Here is a 21,105-nt window from a genome sequence, read left to right on the forward strand (position 1 = left end):
CTCTGTTGCCCAGGCTGGAATGCAGTGGAGCAATCATAGCTCACTGTAGCCTTGAACTCGTGGGCTCTAGTCATCCTTCCATTTCAGCTTTCCAAAGTGCTGGGATTATAGGCATGAAGTACTACACCACCCTGAAATAAAAATTTTTAAAAATCCCATCTACAAAAGCTACAAAAAATAAAATACTTAGAAATAAATTTAACCAAGGAAGTAAAGATCTCTACAATGAAAACTATAAGATACTGATGGAAGAAATGGAAGAAGACACAAATAAATGAATAGATATCCTGTGTTCTTGGAGTGGAAGAATTAATATTGTTAAAATGTCCATACTATACAAAGCTATTCATAGATTCACAGTATCAAAATTCTAATGACTAATTTCTATAAATAAATAGAAAAAACAACGCTAAAATTTGTATGGAATACAAAGACCCTGAATAGCCAAGGCAATCTTGAACAAAAGGAAGAAAGGCATCACACTACTCTGATTTCAAAATATACTACAAAGCTATAGTAACCAAAACAGCATGGCACTGGCATAAAATTAAACAAACAGAACAATGGAACATAATAGAAAGCCCTGCAATATATCTATGTGTTTATATTCAATTGATTTTCAACAAAGATGCTATGAACTATCTCTTCAGTAAATGGTGCTGGATATTCACATACAGAAAAATAAAGCTCTATCTCCATATGGATTAAAGACTTACATGTAAGATCCAAGACAATCAAGCACCCAGATGCAAACATAAGGGAAAAGCTTCACGACCTTGGTCTTGGCAGAAGTGTTTTGGATATGACCTCAAAAACACACGCAGCAAAAGCAAAAATAGACAAATGGGATTACATCAAACTAAAAAGCTTCTGCACAGCAAAGGAAGCAATCAACGGAGAGGCAAGATAACCTACAGAATGGGAGAATGTAACTGCAAACTGTACAAGTGACAAATGGTTAACAGTCAAAACATGTAAGTAACTCAAGCAACAGCAAAAAAAAAAAAGAAAATGAAAACCAAATAATTTAATTTAAAAATGTGCAAAAGAATTGAATTATATACTTCTTAAAACAAGACACATAAATGGACAGGTACATGAAAAAAATGCTCAGCATTACTAGTTATCAGGGAAATGCAAATCAAACCCACAATGAGATACCATTTCACTCCAGTTAGAATGACTACTGTCAAAAAAGTCAAAAATTAACAAGTGTTGACAAAGATGTGGAAAAAGGGAACCCTTACATACTGTTTATGAGAATGTAAACTCTCATCAACAGCCATTAAGGAAAACAAGAAGGTTCTTTAAAAAATTAAAAATACAAAAAAAAAATTAAAAATACAATTATCATATGATCTGGCAATCCCAGATGGGTATATACCCAAAGGAAATGAAATGAGTGTATCAAATAGACATCTGCACTCCCGTGTTCTTTGCAGCACCCTTTGCAATAGCCAAGACATGAAATCAACCTAAGCATTCATCAATATATGAATGGATAAAGAAATGTGTATATACACAATGGAATACTATTCAGCCATAGAACAGAATGAAATCCTGCCATGTGACAACATGGATTAACCTGGAGGACACTATATTAAGTGAAATAAGCCAGGCATAGAAAGACAAATACCACATGATTTCACTCATGTGAAATCTAAACAAGCTGGTCTCACAGAAGTTGAGAGTAAACAGTGGTTACCAGGTGCTGGGGAGGGAGGGGGCGAAGGGTGGGAGAGGCTGGTCAGTGGGTACAAAGTTACAGCCACACCGGAGGGATAAGCTCTGGTGCTCTACTGCGGGGTCAGGTGACCAACTGTAGTTAACAAGAATGTAGGAGTAGGGCTCTGGCCCCATATGCCAGAGGTAGTTGGTTCAAACCTAGCCTCGGCCAAAAAAAAAAAGAATGTATTCTGTATTTCTGAAGAGTGAGAAGAGAGAATTTTGAATGTTCTTATCACAAAAAATAATAAATGTTTAGAGGGATGGATATGCTAATGACTCTGATTTGGTCATTACACTGGATATATATATATCAAATACCACATTATATCCCATAAACATGTACAATTATTTGCCAGCCTAAAATAAAACTTAAAAACAATAAGGTAAGCTGGGCGTTGTGGCGGGCGCCTGTAGTCCCAGCTACTCGGGAGGCTGAGGCAAGAGAATCACTTAAGCCCAGGAGCTGGAGGTTGCTGTGAGCTGTGTGAGGCCACGGCACTCTACCGAGGGCCATAAGTGAGACTCTGTCTCTACAAAAAACAACAACAACAAAAATAAGGTAAATTAAAGGAAAAAAGTAACTATAACAAAGCAAATGCAAATACATAAAGACAAAAACAAAGCTACTGTATTTCTATACACTGGCAATGAACAATAAGAAACAAAACATTTTTATTTAAGGCTGTATTTACACAAATGCTATATGCAAACATTTCTACATGAGAGAACAAAGAAAATAGCAACTAAATGGACAAATACATAAATGCCTTTTAAATTAATTGTTTAAATCTCTATAAAATCAAACTGAAAATGTAAAGAAAACATGAGGACAGTGCACTGTGGGGTTTCCAGCACATTTGTTTGGAAACTACATGGCCCCACCACTCCGCCAGTTCTGCGGAAATACAGGAGTTTCCTTGGCCCCCCTTTGCAACCATGTTGAATTTAGATCTCTCTGACAGCCACCCATCTCTCTGCCTGTGTGGCCACCCCAGACATCCTAGCTCTCTTAGCCATCCCTTCCCAGCTTGCTCTCTTCTGCAGCCTCCACTCTGCAACCAAAACATTCCAACAGATGCAAACCTAATTGTGTCACCCTCCAGCTGAAAACACTTTGATGGCTTCCACCTGCTTTAGAGAAAAGACAAAAGGCTGGAAGTAAGTTCCACCACCTGAGAGGCCAGGCCCCACCTCCTCACCCACCAGAGTGCTCTGTAGCCATGATACCTTCCACTGCATCTTATCCGGCAGGACATTGTGAAGTAACAGATAAAATACTATAAGCTTTTGGAAGAAGTCATTTTAGACTTCCTTCTCCTTTCCAAGTTAGGGCTGTGATCTCAGGTGATAGGTACTCACCCAGGCTTAAATCCTGCCCCCTCTTCCCAGAGTTCCACCATTCCAGTCACTCCTGGACTCTTCCTGCCCCAATGTCTCCCCTCCTGCTATGGCACGGAGCCCAGCCTTGCTGAGTCCCCACATCTGCCTGCTCTGCAGCCTCCTCTCCCACTTCCTGGTTTCATGTCCAGGCAGCTAAGTCCTCTGCGGTCCTCAAGCTCACCCTTCTGCACCTGCTCGTTTGCTTTAACATCAATGTCCTTCTCTGCTTTTTCATGTCCAGTTACAACCCAATCTCAAATGCCATCTTTTCCAACAAAAGCAGCAGACATCTGAGTCCTCACAGGGAACCAAGATTACAATGAATTACAGCATTTGGTTTATGTAACAACCTTGAGGAATGTGCCTTAATTTCTTCACTTTACCTCTTGAGGAAACTGAGGCTAGCAGAAGCTACATCATGTGCTCAAAGTCAGACAATGAGGAAGGGACCCAAGTGGGATTTGGCTCTGGCCCAAGCTCCAGCCACTTTTCCCACTGAACCCTGGTGCTTGACACACTGGGGAGGGGCTTCCTGTGGCCCCAGGCCTGTCATAGGTGTGGAGATACCAGTGAACACAACGGCCCAGCCTCTGGCCTCTGAGCTCACACACTAGTGGAGGGTGAGTACCCTTCACCTGAGATCACACGGCCACATAACCAGACCTAACTTGGAAAGGAGAAGGAAATCTAAAATGACTTCTTCTGAAAGCTTGTAGCATTTTATCTGTTATTTTGCATTAATTATCATCTCTATCTCATGAATAGTGATTGTATATTTCTAATATTCTCTTCCTTCTTGGATGATAATTTCTTCGAATGCTAGGGTCTTACTCATCTAATCCACAAATTAGTTCAGTCAATAATATTTACTACATACTGTCTTAGTGTGGGTCCCTACCAAAGCTGACCCAGGGACCAGAGGCAGTTCAGATAGGAAAGGAAAAAGGTATAAAAAGGGCTGGGCTGTAAGCAGATCACAGCTTTGTGCCATTAGAGTGAAGCTTCGAGGGAGGAACCTCCGCGAGACCCCAGAGCTATGGTGCAGGGACCCCTCCTGCCCTTTGGGTTATGGGCTGTTCCTGTGACATCACTTCTGGCATTTCTGCCCACAAGCCCAGCTGCCAAAAAATGTCCGTGGGCAGAGATGTTGAAAGACGACAATCTGGATGAGACCAGGAGCAGGCAGGTGAGGCAGCAACAGCACCTGCTGCCAGCAGCTACCACCGTGCCAGGGTGGGGACGCCATGGGGAAGGGGACCATATGGCTGCTGTCCTCATACATACTACAAACCAGGAGAGATGCTGGCTGTCATCACACTGCCTGGAGCACCAGCAAGGACAAGCATGCTGTTTGTGAATGAATAGAATCGCAGTCAGGGAATAAATGCATGGGTGAAAATAGTTTAAGCTAGTGTGCTTCCATTCTTCTTGAAACATTTATCTACCAGAAAATGGGGGTCCTGCACAGAAAAGAACAGGAAGACAGTTCACTCTGATAACAGTGGTTCAGATCCATTTCTCCCATTCCTGCTAAGGTTGATTTTTATCACACTGTTGAACCTGCAGTTTCTTTGCAGCCCTTCGAGTGTGGGACTCGTGCAGATACGAAAGCCAAAGATCAGAGCAGTCAACCTTATGTGTGACTGACATTTAAGTTACAAATTGCCTCCTGCATGTATAGTCCTAAAATTCAAACGAATGAAATCAAGAGGGAAGCTACAATAAAAAGTTAACAATCCATCCTGCAGAGAGGAAATTACACAAGATAGTTTTGCTCATTAATTAAATCAAGACTTCAGAAAAGGAGTGCATATATTACAGATGCTGATATCACTACAGGAATATGTGGAATAGAATGTTAAGATATTATAAAGTGGGAATGTTCAAACCTATGGAATTTTTGAAAATCTGTAAGGTTTGTGCTAGATGTCACTTAATTTGTTGGTTGTTAAAATATTTAAATAACATCTTACTTTGAATAAGTGGCGTTTCAGAGTTACAAAAAAGGTGCAAAGATAAAACAGTTCCCATATAACCCGCACAGGTTTGCCCTAAATTTAACTTCTTACATTACTATGCCACCCTTGTCACAAATAATGAACGAACCCCGATACACTGTTATTACCTGAAGTTCTCATTTGGTAGGATTTCCTTAGTTTTCCCCTATCTCCCTTTTACTTGCCCAGGGTCTACCCTCAATGGCCTGTTTATTCAGTCCATGCCTCCTCAGACTCCTCCAGATGGGCAGCTTCTCAGCCTTCCTTGTTTGTGGTGACTATGACAGTTTTGAGGAGGACAGGGCAGGTAACCTATAGAACGTCCTTTAATTCCAATTTGTACAATGGTTTTCTTTTCTTCTTTCTTTCTTTTTTTTTTTTTTTTCTTGAGACAGGATCTTGCTATGTAACCCAGGCTGGTTTTGAACTCCTGGGCTCAAGAGATTCTCCTGCCTCAGTTTCCCAAGCAGCTGGGACCACAAGCAGGCAGGTGCTAACATGTGATCTGTGTGGTGGCTTTCTAATGATCTCGGTCCTTGGGGTTCTCCTCAGTCTTGGAGTTCTGGAGCTTTGGAAGGAAGAGCCCAAAGTAAAGCGCCATTCTCATCCCAAAACATGGGGCGCTCAGAATCTTCATGACTCATCACTGGATCACCTGGCTAAGGCCGTACTTGTCAAGCGTCTCCACTGTGAAGTCTCTCCTTGCCCTCTTTCTAAACTGCAGTCTTTGTAAAACTGTCACTAGGTGAGCCCCCACTTAATGGGTGGAGTTATGTTCCACCTACTTCATGGCCAAGCACACACATGAATTTTTTTGAAAAATCCCATACAGGAGAGAGGTCTACTTACATAATCACTACTGGTATTGCTACAGACCCGGCGATCTGGATGTGATACTCTGAGACTGCTCAGAGGCTGTGCAGAGCTGGCTACATGTGCTACACTTGTGTTTGGGGTATGGCGCACAATCCCAGTTCAGACCATTTCTGGCTATGACTTGCTGTGGGTCCTCCCTGGGGTGCCCTCCCACATGGGCAGCCTCCTGGTCAGCCAGGTAGCGTGGAGAGCACGGTTCTGGGATCTCCTGAGTGTGTGTGCACTGTCATTGAGGGGTGGGGGGGGGGCGGCCTCCAGGCAGCTGGAGATGTGTTTCCCCCATCACATCTTACATCAGCATGGTACCGTGGTCACAATTAATGAACCAATAAGACATTAATGAACAAATTATTAACAGAAGTCCCATGTTATTCAGATTTCCTCAGTTTTTTCTAAATGTCTTTTTTCTTTTTTTGCAGTTTTTGGCTGGGGCTGGGTTTGAACCCACCACCTCCGGTATACGGGGTTGGCGCCCTACTCCTTTGAGTTACAGGCGCCACCCTAAATGTCTTTTTTTCCTGTTCCTGGATCCCAACCAGGATTCCACAGGACAGCCAGCCAAGTCTCCTTGGGCTCCTCTAAGTTGCGACACAGCTCTGAAGAGGGCTGGCCAGGGCTGGCTCCTGAATGGAAATGTCTTTAGTTTTCTCTCTGTTAGACTGGGATCATAGGTTTGGGGGAAGATCTGCATTTTAAAAACTGTAGCCAGCTGCAGTGGTGCACACCTGTAGTCCCAGCTACCCAGCGGGCTGAAGCAGGAGGATCACTCCAGCCTAGGAGTTGGAGGCTGCTGTGAACTGTGATTGTACCACTGCGCTCCAGCCTAGGTGACAGAGTGAGACCCTATCTCAATAAAAAATGGTATAAAGCCAGAGAGAATGTAAAACACCTGACCAAAGAAAAATATTAAATATTTAAAACAAATTATAATAAAATTTCTATTGATTTAGAATAAAGATTATTAATGGATGTTTTATTACATACATTGATGTTTTATTCCAAATCAACGGAAATCGATAACAACCATTTTCTGGTAAATGTTTCAAGAAAAATGAAGCATACTAGCTAAAATTTTATCCACCCACCGTTCATTCCCTGACTGCCGACTCCATTCAGTCACAAACAGAATGCTTGTCCTTATTGGTATGATAACAGTTAACTTCTCTCTTGGTTTGTGACATTTTAATTTAGGAAAATACAGTAAAATATTGTACAATCTCTTTTTTGGTGTTGCTTTTCTACTCTTCATATAAACTTTCTGAATATAAGTGGCACCATTTCTATCATTTACATTACAGCAAAGTCTCAAATTGTGGCTGGTGAAAAAACATTCACTGAAATAGAAAACAAGAGTAAAATGGAGTTAAACCAAAAAAACAAAAACAAAAACCCAACTGACTGAACAACCCACTCAAACTATTCAACAACAGGTTGTTTGGAATGCATTATTTAAATTCCTGAGCAGGCAAGAAGTTCAAACTCTCAATGTTCAGAAGGTAACTGGGGTTAAGATACTATCACAGTGTTCTGCTCCTGCTTTAGCTATTTCACACAACACTGGATAGAAGCAGAATTACGGAGGATTACACTGGCACTCAAGCTATTGGTCTCCCACAGGAAGGAACCTGTGTGGGGAATGACACTGAATTTTCCTGCTGTTCCCTTGGCACGTTGCCCCAACGTCATTCAAGGGAGTGGTCGGGAAGTAGCAGGTGTACATCAAAGGGTCTGATTTATAAAGGTTAACAACAAAATGTTTAAAATGCAACATCTAAGTTTAACAATTATAAACACCAAATAGGAAAATGGAAGTAAACATTTCTCTTTCTAAAAACAGATCTGATAACATCCTCAGCTTAGTAATTTCTGATGTGTCCTCACCCACATCATTTAAGGCTTCCAGAAATCTAACTCTAAACCACTCATCCGGCCTCCTCTCCTACCACATTGCCCAGGAACTTCATACATGGGGATGATTTCACTATTTCCTTCTCTAAGGAAATTTCTGAACTGAAGGAGGGGCAGTGTTGAGAATGTGTCCCTGTCCTGCGCCTTGGCACATGGTTCTCTCCTCCCTGTCCTAGCATGGGCAACTGACATCCTGCTTATCTTCCAGGAGTGGGCTGAATAACGTTAATCCAGCCTCAAAGATATGTCTTCTGGAAACAGCAGAATGAGACCTTATTTGCAGTACGGGTCTTTGCAGATGTAACTGGGGAGGATCTCAAGATGAGATCAGCTTGGATTAGGGAGTGCCCCAAGCCCAAAGAGGAGTGTGCTTACAAGAGAGAGAAGACTGGGACAAAGGGGAAGGCCACGTGAAGACAGAGGCAGAGATTGGCTCGATGCATTGACAGGCCTCGCGAGGGACACTGGAGATTGCCATGACCACCACAAGCGAGGAATGTGTTCTCCTCCAGACCCCCCAACGGGAACCACCCCTGCTGATAACTAACTCCACTTGCGGCCTCCGGAGCTCTGAGCGCAAGGCATACACCGTTGTTCCAAGCCACCACGTCTATGGTAATTTGCTATGGCAGCCCCAGCAAACCAACACACCTTCAAAGTTCAGTTCAAAGGTCACTTCCTCCCCTTAACACCTTCCCTTCAAGCCCCTCTCTGGGGGTTGGTTAATGGCTCCAGTTCCGACAGTAACTCACTTTGAGGCAGCAGGTGCTCTTTCTTGACACTGAGCTTCTGGGCGCAGTGGATTGCTCTTCTGTATTATCCCACGCACCTGGAGAGTTTCTTGCAGCTACCAGGCTCAAGTTACTGCCTGCTAAATTATATGTCACTGAAAGACTCCCAGGTCAAATGTGACAGAAGGGAATATAGACCTGAGGTCCTATGTTAAATTTTTGTCCAGAGAAAGAAAAATGATAGCAAATGAAAGACACAGGTCTAAAAGCATACTGGTGAATTTGCATTTAATAGCCACTAAAAAACTTTCTTTATACATACTTTTATAAAATTAAAGGATTGGAGAATTTTTTTTTTTTTTTTTTGGCCAGAGAAATAATGCACTTATGGAAGTATGCCACGTAATTTTTTATTGCCCCCCTTTTTTTTAGAGAGCGGATGTTGCTATGTGGTCCAGTCTGGCCTTGAACTCCTGGGCTCAAGCACCCCCTTTTCCTCAACTTCCTCAGTAGCTGTGACTATGACGTTGGGTCACCGTTCCTGGCTTTTCATTTTTTAAAAAGTGAGACAGCATTGATCCAAAGCTTTAAAATGTCTGTACAGATATTTTCTATTAAAGCCATTTTCTAAATGTATTGGACAAAAAAATACATTATACTAAGACCGCAAAATATCTTAAAATGTTCATACTACTATGTACATATTTATTTTTTAAAAACATGCAAATGAAGCAAATAATTTAACAAATCATGTTTCAAAGATAATCAATATAGTCATAAATTACTTTTTCTGAAATCTATTTACATAGAATTTTAATTAAGAAAGAATGTGTAAATAATGTGGTGTAAGTTGGGATGATTCTTTGGTTTTCTTTGCCTTAATTATATGAATATGAAGAGGATAGACTGTCAATGATAATTTGTTAGTCTAACAAAAACACAGAAGGATAATTCAGAAGCAAGACACCAGTATGAAATAGCTTTTTTTTGGAGACAGAGCCTCAAGCTGTCGCCCTGGGTAGAGTGCTGTGGCATCACAGCTCACAGCAACCTCCAACTCCTGGGCTTGATCAAGCGAGTCTCCTGCCTCTGCCTCCCAAGTAGCTGGGACTCCAGGCACCGGCCACAAGGCCCGGCTATTTTTTTGGTTGCAGCCGTCATTCTTTGATGGGCCTGGGCTGGATTTGAACCTGCCAGCTCAGGTGTATGTGGCTGGCGCCTTAGCTGCTTAAGCCACAGGCACCGAGTCAAAAATAGCTTTACTTACAAACCTCAATTGAATTAAGAGCAGGATGGGAAACCAGTGACCCCAAAATGGATTTCAAGATATCCACCTTATGAATGATAACCTCTATACAACTCGACAGTTTCCGTCAACCTGCCCTCAGGTGTTCTCACCACTAATACTGTTTGCTGATCTCACCACCACAAAGTGAGGGGACCAGGAGCCCCCGGGAGCAGGACTTGTTAAGGCCTTTGCTGCCCAGCGCTAAGCTCCACTTATTTCTTATGGTCCAGTCCTGTGGGGACAGTTACCTCACTTTACAGAAAAGGTTGATCTCAACTAGAAAGGGAAGCTTCTAATGTGAGAAGGAAAGAGGGCCCCGAGCAAATGCTAGGTCCACATCCACAATCCCTGCACCACACTCCCCTTCCCCCGGCCTCCTGCACTTATGTGTCGCCTACTGCACACACCTGACACACCTAGTCCTATCAACCAGGCAGCACGCCTTACCACTGCAGTTATCACCAGTTACCACCGCAGTTATCACCAGTTACCACCGCAGTTACCACCAGTTACCACGGCAGTTATCACCAGTTACCACCGTAGTTATCACCAGTTACCACGGCAGTTACCACCAGTTACCACGGCAGTTACCACCGCAGTTATCACCAGTTACCACCACAGTTATCACCAGTTACCACCGCAGTTACTACCAGTTACCACCGCAGTTATCACCAGTTACCACCGCAGTTACCACCAGTTACCACCGCAGTTATCACCAGTTACCACCACAGTTACCACCAGTTACCACGGCAGTTACCACCGCAGTTATCACCAGTTACCACCGCAGTTACCACCAGTTACCACCGCAGTTATCACCAGTTACCACTGCAGTTACCACCAGTTACCACCACAGTTATCACCAGTTACCACCAGTTACCACTGCAGTTACCACCACAGTTATCACCAGTTACCACCAGTTACCACCGCAGTTATCACCAGTTACCACCGCAGTTACCACCAGTTACCACCGCAGTTACCACCAGTTACCACGGCAGTTACCACCACAGTTATCACCAGTTACCACCGTAGTTATCACCAGTTACCACGGCAGTTACCACCAGTTACCACGGCAGTTACCACCGCAGTTATCACCAGTTACCACCACAGTTATCACCAGTTACCACCGCAGTTACTACCAGTTACCACCGCAGTTATCACCAGTTACCACCGCAGTTACCACCAGTTACCACCGCAGTTATCACCAGTTACCACCACAGTTACCACCAGTTACCACGGCAGTTACCACCGCAGTTATCACCAGTTACCACCGCAGTTACCACCAGTTACCACCACAGTTATCACCAGTTACCACTGCAGTTACCACCAGTTACCACCGCAGTTATCACCAGTTACCACTGCAGTTACCACCGCAGTTATCACCAGTTACCACCAGTTACCACCGCAGTTATCACCAGTTACCACCGCAGTTACCACCAGTTACCACCGCAGTTATCACCAGTTACCACTGCAGTTACCACCGCAGTTATCACCAGTTACCACCAGTTACCACGGCAGTTACCACCGCAGTTATCACCAGTTACCACCGCAGTTACCACCAGTTACCACCGCAGTTATCACCAGTTACCACTGCAGTTACCACCAGTTACCACCGCAGTTACCACCAGTTACCACTGCAGTTACCACCAGTTACCACCGCAGTTATCACCAGTTACCACTGCAGTTATCACCAGTTACCACCACGGACAGTCATCAGATGCTCCACGTTTAACACATGGACACTCACTGGGACTGCTGCTTACTCGCCTGTCTACAAGGATCACAGTGCACTAAAATGTTACGAATATTTTTAATTCAAACTTGTGAAGATGGCCAGAGACACCTGTGACAATGCATCCTCAACATTCTCTGCCTTTTTTTTTTTTTTTTTTTTTTTTTTGAGGCAAAGGAGGGAAGTGAAGAGATGCCTGGAGGGTGGTGAACAGGGTGCTGAGGCTGGAATGCCAGGAGGGGCGCTCCATCTGGACCCCTGAGGGCCTAGAAGTGGCGGCTGATCAGCCCTTGCACCCTGGTTATCCTTCTCCTGCCCTCTACCCAGTCTGTAAAGACCGTGCCTACACAGATCCCTTCCTTTACCAACAAGGACTAGCTGCAGTGTGTGAGGTCAGCTGGGATAAAGGCCGTGGTGCTGGTGGTGGCACTGTGGGGGAGGTCGCCTACTATAGGGCCTGCCCCTCAGCTTTAATGTTTAAGCAACTGGATTTTGTAATCTGTGTTCTAGGGGTGATTCAAGCTCAATGAGCAAGTGTTGAAGAAACTGAAATGCTGATGACCTGGGAAAGTGATGGAAGTCTAGCGAGAAACAGGAGCCTGCCTGGGAAGAAGGGACTCCCAGACGGAGGGTCTGGTGCTCAGCCCCCACATGACAGGCTAAGGGAGTGGCAGGGAAAGGGACTGTCACGTGTACGCTGGGCGCTTAGATTTCATGAACATTATCAAGATGGTACAGAGAGCAGTCTCTGGGAAGGTGAACATTTTACTCACTTCATTGCTCTTTGTACTCACTTTTGTTGAAGAATAACAGTATTAGAAAGGCACTTTATTAAAAATGGTCCTTTTGACATTAAAGTTACGTGCAAAGCGAAGGGAGAGAATCAAATCACGTTGCAGCACCTTCCCCTGGAGAAGCCCTGTAGTCTGGTGACCCTGCGCTCGGGTTTGGATGTTGTCGTCCATACTGCAGAGTGAATGTAGACTACCAAGTTCCTTCTCACCAGCTGTCTGCATTTTAATCCTTAATCCTTATCTGTATTTGTGAAATGGAAGGTTTATGCCTTGTTAGAGAGAGTTCAGGTATCAGGCTTGGCACCTCTAAAATCATCCTGCGGGGACCCTGGGTCGAGCAGGTGGTAGGCTGGATGAGGCAGCCAGAGATCCCAAGCACGGAGCCCAGCTGTCCACAGGGAACCAACTGCTTCCACCTGTCCTTTCCCCTCAGTGGGTTCAGGAAGCGCTGCCATCAGCTGGCTCCATCCCCACCTGTCACCCCATTTCTATGCAAGTGTCATTTCCAGGGTCCTGCCCAGCTTACTCACCTCCTGCCTGTGTACTCTCCGTGCTCAGCTCCACTTCAAAGGTGAACACCCAGCCAGCTGTCTATGGGACCACTTCCAAAAGCACAGGTGCAGGGGGAGCCCCCTGAAACAGCACAGTGCCTTTGAGTTGTTAACAGACCCACACTTGAAGGGCAGGGGAGGAATGGCTACAAAACCCAGGAGAGATCATCAGGTCGAGTTAGCCGCCTTGGTGGAGAAAGCGACCTTCAGTGGAGGAATCCTGCCCAGCAGAGGCAACCTCCCAGGGAGCAAAGGGCAATAACTCCCTGACCTCCTGCTGGGCACGCCACTGGCCACACTGGACAGGGCGCCAGGGGCCTGAAAACCCTGCCGAGGCTTCCAGAGAGGGCTGCCTGGTGGACTCATACTGGGCAGACAGAAAATGGAGACAGTTTGAATTGATACAGTATCTTACATAATAATGCCTTATTAAACTTTGTTTTCAGAAATTATTATTTGAAATAATAAGAGGTATGAGGCTGTTTTCCAAAAATAACATTTATATATACAAGTTAAGCATTCCAGATATGAAAATCTGAAATCCAAAATCTGCAATTTTGTGAATGTTGACATGACACTCACAGGAAATGTTCATTGAACATTTCAGATTTTGAATTTTGGGGTTTGGGATGTTCAGTTGGTAAGTATAATGTGAATATTCCAAAATCTGAAAACATCCAACATATTTCTGGCTCCAAGTGCTTCGGATAAGGGATATTCAACCTGTAGAGGCCAGTATCGAGCGAGCTCTCACCACCACATTCCAGCTCAGTGCTTCTCTGAGCACCTGCCTTATTTGTTCACCCCTCACCTCTGACCCTTCCTTAGCTGGTGCTCTGCTCTGAGCTCCTTCCTAAAAGAAGAAAAACACATCTCCACTTGACCCCGCTGACATTTTCAGCTCCACCCCACAGCCTCTCTTTCAAGAGCAAATATCTCGGTGGGGCCTAGGCCCCGTCCCAGCAGACCTGAGACTGATTCCATTGACCTGGCCCGGCCAACCTCCTGGAGCTAATTCTAGTGGCCGATCTGCAGATCTCCTCCTGCCGACCACCTCTCAACCTCAGTTTCCTCACCCTTACATCAGAATAAAAGTAGATACCTCAAAAGGATAGCTTTGGGGATCAAAAAAGATAATTCTGATTAAGTGCACACTACCACAAATGCTGCCTTCCTCCACACCAGCAGTTCTCCATGCGGTGACCTTGCCTACAAGGGATGCTCAGTAACATCTGGGACACTTTTGATTGCTGTGTTGTCGGGGGGAGGCCTCCTGGTGCACGGCATGCAGAGGCAATGTGCTGCAGCCTGTGCAACGGTGCAGGGGATGCCCATGACCAGGAGGCTCCACCACGGCTGGCTCCCACGGTGACCCTGCTTTGCTGACCACCTCTCCTGTCTCTTCTCCTGAGTGGTCTTTCTCCTATTTCATGAGTGCGTCCACTTTTCAAGAGTATTCTTAGGCACAAGCCTTTTTCTCTGTCTCCAAGCTTCCCGTCATGGGTGCCAAGCCAGGCCAGGGGTGCAAGATGGGTGAAGAGGGGTGCAAGAGGATGAGAAAAGGCTTCGTCCATGAAAACAGGGTACTCAAGGTGCCAGGCAGAGGGTGGCACAGACACAGCGGGGATGGGGCACAGGTGGTGTACACACACCTCTTGACAGAGAGCTCAGAGAGGGGACACAGGGTTAAAGGTGCTAGGACGCTGCCTGGGCGAGGCCACATTCAGGAAAGAGGAGACTGAAGGACAAACAGAACAAGGCAGCAGTGAGGGGCCCCGGCCCTGGCTGCCAAGTCCACCAGCTGCAGAGGCATCCGACTCAGCGGAGAAAACGAGGGGACAGATAGGTGGCTTCGTGTAAGTGCCCTGATCCCCCACTGGGCTGCTGCTCCTCTCGTAGATAGAGAACAGTCTCCCTGGGCCCAGGACCCTGCAGTGGGCCACTGAGCTGGGCAATGCGGAGGCTGATGGAGCCCAGTCAGAGGAGAGTAAGTGCCCACTCTGACCGGCTCCCGTCACTGAGCTGCCACAACCCAGCCAGCTACTAACACCCACTCCTTATCATGTGGGAAGTGCTAGCCGTTCAGAGCACAAATGGACGGACAGCCACAGGGGCTGGGGCCGGAGGGACTGATCGAATCAGTGTGAGTCTCAGAAGGAGTGGCAGCGCCTCCTTGGGGAGCTAATGTCCAGCTGACACCTGAAGAGGATCTGCTTGGGGAATAACACAGACACACACGCACACACATCCGCATGTCCACGCACCTGATGCCAAGTTACAAGTCAAACCACTATCTCTTTTACTTACAATGACTGAATACGAGATTTCGAGGCATACATTCATTCTTTAGTTACAGGACACAGTGACTTGTAGATTCCAATCTTATCTTAAGGAGCTAAGTGTGTATGAATGAAAGGCATTTTGAAATAAAATTTACACATTAGCCCAAATTTCACTAAAAATAACTCAAACTGAAAAACTTTACTCCTTATTCCCAGTTTCTACAATTTTAACTTAATAGGCAGAATTGCATTGTAATTCCACAAAGAAAAATATTTTTGGTGTTATCTTTAAATGTTATCTTTTATACTTTATTCTACATTTAGAAACACAAGTTGCTATATCTACATAGTATTTTCTCTTTTTGGAAAATTGCTTTAAAAATTTGGAGCAAGAAATAAGCCCCCAAAAAGGTAATATGAAAGTTAAAAGTATATGGAAAAGAAAAAAATTAAAGTCCTGTATCAGTCCTTCTAAAGTTTTCAGAGACAAACAGTTACAAGGCCAACTTTAACTATAATCCTGCAGGACTTGTGATTGTAAAGCAGGGGCGTAAACGAAGTCCGTTTGGTTTTTCCTTTGCCATGCTTTTTGCATCTGGCTTCATATGTGTGTGGAGGCAAACTCGACGCTCTTCTATTGTAAATAAGGGGGCAGAAGAGACTTACCAAGGAAGAAAAAGCACAAGCAAGAGCAGTTTGCCCAGTCAGTTTCAAAGGAATTGCAATAAATGCCTAAGGAAAGTCACAACAGACAAAGCAGTGACCTTGCAATTACCTGTGGTTTCTTCCCATCAGGGTTTTCAAACAGCTTTCTGTTTAGTTCTTGGCACTGTATAATTAAAGCATCTACCACAGCCAGTGTTTCCTTTGTCAGGAAATAGAACCCAATTGCTAAGCAAAGCAAGGTTAGTGCACCAGGATAGAGCACCACGCACCACACCAGTCAGGAGGGTAAGGACACCCTGGCCGTTATGACACAGCTGGAGTGCTCCTAACCAGGACAGCTCCCAAGTGTCGACATGGCACCATGAGTTACACTGAACACAATACTTTTTCACTATATTTATGGTATGTCTTTTTCCCCCCACTGAGTCTTTATGTGTGAATAAGTATAAGAAAATGATTGCTTATCAGAAGCGCAGAAATTCAGAGGTGGAGTCAGGGAGGGCCCACAGGGGGGCTGAGAGAGCGACACCTCTGCTTTCTGTGGTTCAGTGTACACAAACTTGGTTTCGTGCACAACACTATCCAAAACATTGCATGAAATTACCTTCAGGCTATGTGTATAAGAAACATAAATGAATTTTGTGTTAACACTTCCCTAAGATACCTCATTACATACACACAAATATCCTTAAATCTGAAAAAATCCAAAACTCTCTGGTCTCAAGCACTGGGATGAGGAGGACTCAACCTGCCAGGAATTGCACAGCTGTCCCCCGACCCAGGCTGAGATCGGTATACTTTCAGAAACCTAAAGAAAGTCTACCCCTAGCTTATTAAGGATTTAAACAAAGGAACATACGTTGAATTTTATTAACTGCTATTTCAGTTATCTACTGAGATGATTATAGGTTTCTCTCCTGTATAGGGGGTCCTGCTATATTGCCCAGGTTTCTCTCCTGTATCTGGGGTTTTACTATATCGCCCAGGTAGGGGATTGCCTCAAGCGATCAGGATAGAGCACCACGCACCACACCGGTCAAATTTCTTAAATAATAACATACTGAAGAATACTTGTATTTCTAAAATAAGCCTTGTTTGGCTACAATATGAGGCTTTCAGCACTCTGCATGGCTCAGTTTGCTGCTCTTTATTTAGGAGTTTTGCCCTTTTTTTATACGTAAGATTCATCATTTGTTTTCTTCTTTGTGTGCTAACTTCCTCTGGTTTTGACTTCGGATCAAGCTAGCCTCACAGAATGAGTTGGGAAGTTTCCCATCTTTTCCTGGGCTCTAAATTAATTAAAATAGTCATAGAATTAACTGTTCCTGAAAAGTTTTATAGAATCAGGCCGAACATTGCGCTTCTTTTGCAGCGGAGGAGGAAGAATGAGACATTTTAATTGCTGTTTTTGAAAAAAAACCCAGATTTACTGAGATATAGTTCACATCTCACATTAGAGCATCACCTGTATGGAAGGCAATCCAATTTACTTTTAAATTTCTTCCCCAGTGACTGAGGAAAAGGATAACTAGTTAGGGAAATAGAAACTGGTAAACTTTATTAAAAAGAAGATTCAAAAGTTTTTAAATATTCACTGATACAGTTTGATACATTCCAGTTTTGACATTATTTTTGAACATCTCTACATTTACAGTTAAGAAACTTTTCTTATGGCTAATGGTTGCATTTTTGCCCATTTTTTTTCTTGAACAGACTTGACAAGAGTTTATCCACTTTATGGCCTCCAAGGACTAAGCTTTTGTTTATGGAGTAAGACTTCTGTATTTGATATTATTGATTTCTGTCACTTCAGTAGATTTTTGGAGGGAAAATAGATAAATGAATATATTCAGCAAACCATCTCAATGATTTGTTCAGGTGAATGGAGGATGAGCCCTTCACTCAAGTCCCCACAAGTGTCCTGCAGTCTGGGTTTCTGACAAAAGGCTATTCCAACTCACTCTGAACCATCGGAGTTTAGCACAGCCCTAGCTCTGGTATGTCCATTAATGGTGCACGTCTTTGGGGTTTAGCAATACAATGGATCTTTCTGTTGCGGGCCCTAACATGGTGTGTCATTGCTTTTAAAATATTTGTAAGCACTCTTAAAAATTACTAATTCAAATCAAAACAATTTGCAAAGTCATTCCAAGAAGCCACTAACAGGCCATGCCCTCATAGGCACGAAGGCTCGGGTCCCTTCATCAAGTATCCTAGGTGGCAGGCAGGTAGTCCAAGTTCAAATGGGAGGCCGCGTAGAAGGAAGAACAGGGCAACATCCACACCAAGCCTAGATCAGAACTGTCACCACCTGCCTGTGACCTTGAGCACATTGATCTCCTCGAGTCTGAATTTCTTCATTTGTAAGATGGGAATAACGCCATGGTTCCTGCAGGACATGTCTGAGGAAGGGGGAACACCCACACACAAATACTGCCAGCCACACTTGGCACACACGTGTGAATCCATGTGGGGAAGTCTGACAGTGTGAACAGCCAGGGCTGCCTGACGCACTAGCAGTGACTTCAACTTTTACATTTTTGCTCAGTTGCCACTTCTGTCCTTTCTAGTCGTCGTCATAGTTACTAATTACGGAGACTGTGCTATGGACCAGGCACTTCAGTGAAAGTTATGTCATGTTACTGAACCCACATTAATCCTGCTGGCTAGGTACTATTACGATTCCCAAGTTACACATGAAGAAACCAAAGCTTGAAATAACTTATCAAAGGTCTCACGGCAACTAAGACTTCTGAAATGGGACTCCAGTCTGGGTCCAACTCATGCTCTTAAATGCTATGCCTCTGCTTTACACATGCATTTAAAATGGGGGGGCACACTGTACACGTAAGCTTCAAAGTCAGAGAAATCAGTGTGAAAAGTGAGAGCCAGACAGGGCACAAACGTAGAGATTAAAGTATGTGCGTGCATATTCTCGAGGTCTCCATGGAATGATTACACGCTCCATTTCAGAGAAAATGTAGAACATGGTCTAGAAAACAACAATGTATTATTAGCAACACACTGTTAGCTACACACAACCAAAGTACAACCTAAATAAAACAAGACAATCAGCAGCAGGCCATCCAGAAACCTCAGTGATGTCACGCAGATTCAGACACACTGGAAACGGCTCACACGGGGACAGAGAAAGCAGCACATCAGACAGATTAAAAAGTGACTAAAATAAAGCCAGCAGGTTCCCAAATCAGTCCCACCCCAAATTAGCCTCCCTCTTTATTATCACAAGTCAATCAGGGTCCTTTTCCCCAACATTAGCACAAGCACACTCACCACCATGAAAGAAAGGCCTAGAAGACTTTTTCCTTCAATACCAGAACCATCCTGTTCCATCCACTCGCGGCCGCCTTGGAGTTTATTACTGTCTGTAACAAATCCTGACGTCACCTTTACTTCCTCCATTTCTCTATTCCGTCATTGCCGGCCATCCCTGCTTTAAGAGACAGGGTCACACTACACTGCCCAGGCTGGCTTTGACTCCTGGCCTCCAGTAATCTCCACCTCCAGCCTCCTGAGTAGCTGGGTCTACAAGCACGCCAAACACGTTCTGGGCATTGCCCTGTGATTAGAGCATCACTCACGTGGCAAGTGGATTTCCTCTCATTTCTGTATCTCTTAGATATAAATGCTTTATTTCTGTGTAAGAAGTATTAACAACCACCTGAAATACACTAAGCCTATGTGTCAGAGTAAAAGTTGAAGATTCAAAATCCCTATGTTCATTTGTGTAACAAGCGTTTACGGAACACTACTTCTTATTCATCATAGCATCCTCCAGGCCTGGCAAATATCAGGCTTTTAGCTTCTATCCTCATAGTGCTCATGGGTGAGTGGTAAAGTGCACGTCCCTTAACTGCACCCACTAACTGCAAGGGGTCGTGAGGCAGCACGGGACTCTCTTGTCCAGGCTTCCAGAAAGGTTTTCCTGAGGAAGTGACATTCAACCTGAGACTTGAAGACCAGTAGACGGCCAAGAGGAGAGGGAAGGATGACCCAGGGAGAGGCCTGGAGGAAAAGGCAATCTAAGGAGCCCGACAGCCAAAATGGTGGAGGAAATGCAAGGAGGGAAGAGGAGGAGATCAGGCTGGGGAGGAGGGAGAACGGGCAGGGTGCCTCAGAGACGCGCTAAGAAACCAGAGCTCGGGCCTAAAGGCCAAGGAAAAGCAAGGAAGGCTTTAGCTACGGAAGTGACATGATTAGACAGATGTTTATAAAAAATATCTCTGTATCTCTAATTGCAGCACAGAAAATTGCTTGGAGAGGGCAAGGTAGATGCTGGGAGGGCTCAACCTGTTTGAATAGTCCCCTGGGAAGGTGAGCACAACAGCCTGGATGGGTGTAGGGAGTCGATATTTATTTGTTTGTTTTTGAGACAGAGTCTCACTTTGCCATCCTTAGTAGAGTGTCATGGCGTCACAGCTCACAGCAACCTCAAATTCTTGGGCTTAAGTGATTCTTTGGCCTCAGCCTCCCAAATAGCTGGGACTATAGGCGCCCAGCTATTTTTCTGTTGTAGTTGTCATTGTTGTTTAGCAACCTCTGGCCAGGTTAGAACCTGCCAGCCCCGGTGTATGTGGCCAGTGCCCTAACCACTGAGCCACGAGTGCTGAGCCCAACATTTAGAAGTGACAGTGAGAGGAGTTGCTGACTTGGACATGGGCAAGAGACAGCGCCAGCACCGACCCCTCCAACAGTATCAACAGCGAGGTGGGTGCGGGGCCATTTATCAAACCAGCCTGGTACAAAACAAAGGGAAGGAGGAGGGGAGGAGATGCAAACAGAGGGCGCCCCATGGTCTCAAAGCCGGAAAGAGGTGAGTGTCCAGGTTGGGGGCATGCAGAGGGAGCAGCGGGCCTCGTGCGGAGCAGGGAGGAGCCCCAGGTCTAGCACTCAGGCAGGAAGGGCAGGTGCACGGCTGTGAGCTACACCTCATGGAATCCGCTGTCAAAGAAAAGCAGACGAGTACCAACTATCAAGGAAATAAACACAGGAACACTGGGAGTCTGAGTCACAGAAACTGATGGCATGGTTTGAGAAGAGGGCAGAGGTCATCTCTGTGACGATTGCTGGGAGTTAAAAGTAAGATGAGGACTGATAGATGTCCACATGGTTCGCCAGATCTTGCAAAATGAAGATAACCCCAGTCAGCTTGGA

At 44.8% G+C, this 21,105-nt stretch overlaps 1 protein-coding gene across 8 annotated transcripts in view; it reads right to left on the reverse strand.

Moving 5' to 3' along the window:
* Positions 1-21,105, reverse strand: part of PRKAG2 (protein kinase AMP-activated non-catalytic subunit gamma 2) — a 265,728-nt gene that overhangs the window by 33,427 nt on the left and 211,196 nt on the right. The window lies entirely within an intron of this gene.

Source organism: Nycticebus coucang, chromosome 11 (assembly GCF_027406575.1).
Source record: "Nycticebus coucang isolate mNycCou1 chromosome 11, mNycCou1.pri, whole genome shotgun sequence".
In the NCBI taxonomy this organism is placed as follows: Eukaryota; Metazoa; Chordata; class Mammalia; order Primates; family Lorisidae; genus Nycticebus; species Nycticebus coucang.